The sequence below is a fragment of the Octopus bimaculoides genome, chromosome 16 (assembly GCF_046866305.1).
Source record: "Octopus bimaculoides isolate indiv1 chromosome 16, ASM4686630v1, whole genome shotgun sequence".
Taxonomy (NCBI): domain Eukaryota; kingdom Metazoa; phylum Mollusca; class Cephalopoda; order Octopoda; family Octopodidae; genus Octopus; species Octopus bimaculoides.
In genome coordinates this window covers 30,656,455-30,662,603 of record NC_142943.1, presented here as the reverse complement: position 1 = coordinate 30,662,603, position 6,149 = coordinate 30,656,455, and positions in this window count along the sequence as shown.

Sequence of the window (6,149 nt, the reverse complement as noted above, 5' to 3'; positions counted from 1 at the left end):
TGGCAGAAAAGAAAGCTGAAGAGTGAGACAGAAAGTTTGTTAGTCGCTGCATAAGATCAAGCATTAAGGACTAATTGGATAAAAGCCAAAATTGAAAAAAACGAAGTAGATTCTCAGTGTAGGTTATGCAAATCAAAAGAGGAAAGCATTACTCATATAGTAAGTGAATGTAGCATGCTGACAGAGAAAAAGTACAAGAAAAGACATGGCAACCTAGGGAGCTATGTAGAAAGCTAAGATTTGAACATACGGATAAATGGTATGAACATTAACCTAGTAAAGTATTAGAAAGTAAAAAATATAAAATGTTTTGGGCCTTTAGCATTCAAACTACCAGAGTAATAGAAGCTAGAAAGCTATACCTCTCATTATGAGAGGCATACAAAAATAGCAAAATACCAGGACCCAGCCATTCATTGAGTTACAGAGACTATGGAAAGTGCAGCTAAAATGTATCCCAATAATTATAGGTGCATTGGGAACTATCCCTAAATATTTGATCAGATACATAGAAAAAAATAGGCATAAAACCCAGTTTAGTACAGCTTCAGAAAATTGTTATTAGGGACAGCTAGAATACGGAGGAGGGTTGTTGGCATCTAAGGTTACTTGTAGCCCGATGCTTTGAGAATTTTTCTTTTCCAATAGTTTAATCTGTTGTGTGTTTATGAATAATAATAATAATAATAATAATAATAATAATAATAATAATAATAATAATAATAATAATAATGATAATAATAATAATAATAATAATAATAATAATAATAATAATAATAATAATAATAATAATAATAATAATAATAATAACGAACTTAGCACCTGAGCAACTCTGGGCCCCTATAACAACTGAAGAGATCACCCAGACACTGCAAAGACTAAGCAACTGGAAGGCACCTGGACACGACAAGATCCCCAATTTCTGGTTAAAACACCTGCCAGGAATGCATAAAAAACTGGCAGAAAACTTTAACAACATACTAGCAGATCCAGAGACAATGCCTGAATGGCTCACAAAAGGGAAAACCATCTTAATCCCCAAATCCACGGAAACGGAGAAACCACAAAACTATAGACCTATAACCTGTCTCCCTACGATCTACAAAGCCTTTACTGCAATGATATCGCAGAGATTGAGTAAACACCTGGAAAATAACAACCTGTTTCCAGAAGAGCAGAAGGGATGCTGCAAGGGTTCATACGGCTGTAAAGATCAATTATTGATCAATAAAGCCATAACTGAAGACAGCCGCAGAAAGAAGAAAGGCCTCAGTATGGCCTGGGTGGACTACCAAAAGGCTTTCGACAGTGTTCCCCACACGTGGATTCTGGAAACACTAGCCATAAACAAGGTGGCACCAATTATCATAAAATACATAGAGCACTCAATGAACAAATGGCAGACAGTGCTACAGCTCCAAACAAAAGAGGGACTTGTGAAAACGAAAGCCATCACCATTAGAAGAGGAATATTCCAGGGAGACACGCTCTTTCCACTCCTGTTCTGCCTGGCACTCACACCTTTAACAGAATTGCTAAATAGAACTGGATGCGGTTACAAATGCTACGGAAAAACAGTCAGCCACCTTCTATATATAGATGACCTAAAATTATATGCAAAAAATGACAAAGAGCTAGAAACACTACTACAGACAGTACACGGCTTTACCAAGGAAATAGATATGAAATTCGGATTAGAAAAATGTGCCAAAGCAATCCTGAAAAGAGGAAAATTAGTTAAAAGTAGCAATATAACACTAGATAAAGCCAATGAAATAAGAGAACTAGACGAAAGCCAACCATATAAGTATTTAGGAGTCAATGAACTAGATAGGATACAACATACACAAATGAAAGAAAAAATAAAGAAAGAGTACTATAGACGAGTTAGATCAATACTAAAAACAGAGCTCAATGCTAAAAACAAGATAATGGGTATCAACACTTTAGCTGTCCCAGTTATAAGCTACAGCTACAACATCCTTAACTGGACACTAAACGAACTATGTAAAATATACAGGAAAACAAGAAAAATAATGACAGGATATAGGATGCACCACCCAAAATCTGACATAGAAAGGCTATATATACAACGCACAGAAGGGGGCAGGGGTCTTATACAGCTAGAAAACTATTATAAAATAACCACCATAGGACTGCAAAAATACCTACTCCAGAAGCAAGGGAAACTAATACAAATAGCCACAAAATACGAGCAAAACAAAAAACTGTTTTCAGTATTTAAGGAAGCTGACAAATACAAACAAGAAATCAATCTACCTAACAAATACGAAGAAGAAGAAGAAGAAGAAACAACAAATGAAATCCAAACTAAAACTAGAACAGCAACGGACCATGATAAAACGATGGCAAGAAAAGCCCCTACATGGTAAATACTGGGCTAAACTAAATGCGAAAGAAATAGACAGAGAAAAATCCCAGCAATGGCTGAGAAGCTCAGGACTCAAAGCAGAGACTGAAGGATTTTTAATTGCTGCACAAGACCAGAGCCTCCGCACCAGAAATTACCAAAAACACATAATGAAAAGAAATATAACAAGTAACTGTAGAATATGTGGAGATGGACAAGAAACAATAAATCATATTATCTCTGGCTGCCCAGTCCTGGCTAAGAAGGAATATATTCACAGACACGACAGAGCTGGGACCTATATACACTGGAAGCTATGCCAACACTATGGAATAACAACAGAAAAAAGATGGTATAAACACACGCCAGAAAAGGTCACAGAAAACGAGAAAGCAACCATACTCTGGGATATGCCAATACACACAGATAGAGAAATTAAGGAAAATAGACCAGATATAGTTGTCAAAGATCATGAAGAAAAAAAATGCTTTCTAATTGATGTATCAATACCAGCAGATGACAACGTTTCTCTAAAAGAAATAGAAACACTTTCAAAATACAAAGACCTGGAAGTAGAGATAACTCGAATGTGGAATCTAAAAACAGAAACAATTCCTATCATAGTAGGTGCCTTAGGTATAATAAAAAAAATATTCAGACAAATACATAACAAAAACACCAGGACTTACAAATATATATAACATACAGAAAATTGCACTACTTGGCACTGCACACATTCTACGCAAAGCACTTTCAATACAGTAAACATAAGAGCACCACAGCAAACCACAACACATACCCAAGGTGCACAGAGCTGCGCTCGGTAGTGAAGTGAAAGCACGTTATAAAAATAAAACTACTGAACAATAATAATAATAATAATGTGATGGATGATGATGATGATGATGATGATGATGATGATAATGATGATGATGATGATGATGATGATGGCGATGAGGATGATGATGATGATGATTGTGAGACGGAGAAGAAAAATACGAAAAAAATTGAGGAAAGATAAAAGAAAGAAAATGCAAAAAAAGAAAGAATAAAAAAGAAAATAGAAATATATTAAGTGAGGGAGACGGGGGGGGGGAGTGAAATGAGAAAAATGAACAAGATAGAAATATATAAAAGAAAAAAAGAAAGGGTTAGAGAAAGAGAGAAGAAACAAAATTAAATTAAAAATGCGAACTTCTGGTAATATCAGTTATCAAAGAATATGTCAGTTGACAAGAGATTAGTGATACTGTGCATATACGGACTGATAGAATAAGCTGGATTATAAGAATATAAGAATAAAAACGGTACATATTTAGTGGAGAGAATAAAGAAGAGTAAGCAAAGACAGATGAATATATGAAATATAAAATGCAGGGGAAAAGAGAGGGAGAACGGGAAGGAATATAAGAAGGAGGGGGAGGAGAAGGAAGAAGAGAAGGAGAAGAGGAAGTGGGAAGAGAAGATGGTGAACAAAATGAGAGGAAAGAAAGTGAAACAAAAGATAAAGAAGCAGTGTAAATTATTAAAAATGAATAAAATTAGCTCAGCTTTCATGACAGAAAGAAATAGAGGAAAATATAATATTGTTTAGAAACAAAACTTTTAAAGAAAAACAAGAAAGCAAGAAAATACCAACAACACAAGGGAAATAACTGCTATTATACTATCCATAATACGTAACGGGCTAAAATCTATGGACGCAAACATTTTAGGATGGACTTTTTCAATTCCAAGAAAACAAGATTCCGAATGGCCAAAACCGATTTGAATTTACAGAGGTACCTCTACCTTGAGAAAGCTTTTAGCACAAAATTTTGATTGAGAATCGGAGTTTTGATCAGCTAAAGCAATTCAACGAATTTTCAAATGCTTTGAAGAATTTTAAAGAAATTTGACACAGAAAAGAAACATATTAAATTTGTAAGCATTATAAAATAAACTAACAGGTATGTATTTGATGGCGGTATTTAGACAAAAGCTCCATTCTCAACGTCAATAAATTAAATGGAGACATCAAAAACAGAGAATTTTCAGACGTGCATAAATGACATGTTTTCTTCACGACTATAAGGTTTTGAAAATTCACCAACTGATTACAATATCTTTCAATCGTCAGGCTTACTAGAACTGTGATGTTAGTATTTCGTTTCATTGAAAGCCTAAAAGAATATTTGTGGTGTGTATAGAATTAGTTCACGGTCGACTATCATATTTAATTTGACAGAATAATACACTAACTCCTAGCAGCAATAATTATTTGAAAATGTGCGATAGTTTCCGAAATTAATGTATCAATTTAATGCCTGGTCTCATCACGAGAATCTACAATAGTACGCTTACAACAAATATTAAAACTAAATAGAATTGTTTTAAGCATTAAGTAATGTCAGCTTGTTGATGGTTCACGTCATCAAATAGTAGAAAGAAAGCTAATAAAGAAGAATAAATTATTTCGTCGTAGGGGAAAGAGGAAAAAGTTGGGGATGGAGAATGTATGTATGTATGTATGTATGTATGTATGTATGTATGTATGTATGTATGTATTATGTATGTATGTATGCATGTATGTATGTATGTATGTATGTATGTATGTATGTATGTATGTATGCATGTATACGAACGAATGTTTCTAGGTATGTGTATATATCAAAGTGAATGCTATGATTCCAAGCTGAAGAGCACTCAATCTATGGGGCAAATTGTATTCGATGCGTTGCCGTCTTTCCAATTTTGAGCTACAATATTCCAGTTAATAAAGCATCGTTATAAGAATCAAGATGATATGTAAAACCGAATCCGTACATGTGTTTTTCTCTCTACATATATGTTTGCTGCAGTATTTACTCGTACACACACACACACACATATATATATATGTTGTGTGTGTGTATGCATACATATATGTATTTATGTTTGTCTCTTAAAATGTGTCTGTTCCTATATATATATATATATATATATATATATATATATATATATATATATATATATATATATATATATATATATATATATATGTATAAACAAATAGTAAATGAGTATATGCATATATACGTACAGGTATGTGCATACCGACATCCACCTGTATGTATAGGTGCATATCTGGGTACAAGACATTGCAAACAAAACGTAGACGAGAAAACACACAAGCCACATAGAGAACATTCTACTTCATCAGCTACCCCCGTTTTAACACCGGCATTTCGAAGAGCTGGGCAGGACGCATCGTTAAAACGGCTCTTCCCATGGACCGCAAATTAAATTTGTATACACAAATTAAATCTTGCCATGGAGGAATGTAGTGGCGGACAAAAAACAAGACTGGAAAACAAACAGAAAAGGCTTTACGGCCAGACGAGAAAAATTATGTGTGTATGAACGTGTATATATTGTATATATATACACGCACACACAGACACACGCACGTACACACGAACACACACGCGCACACACACACACACACACTCACCCCCACCTCACATATATATTTATATATACTTATCCATACGTGTATATCACTTCCTCTATCTCTGATGATGAATACGATGAATAAGTGTGTGTGTGCATGTGTGTGTGTGTGTGTGTGTGTGTGTGTGTGTGTGTGTGTGTGTGTGTGTGTGTTGCTTTTTATTTAACGTCCAGTTTGTCACGTAAAAGTTAGGCTTCGAATCTGGTTACAGATATTACCATCTTCCAGTGGAATCCGTCAAAAGTGCACCGATTCTAATCAAAATAACAACGCAATTTACCAAAAGAATCCTTTCCAAAAGAGAAT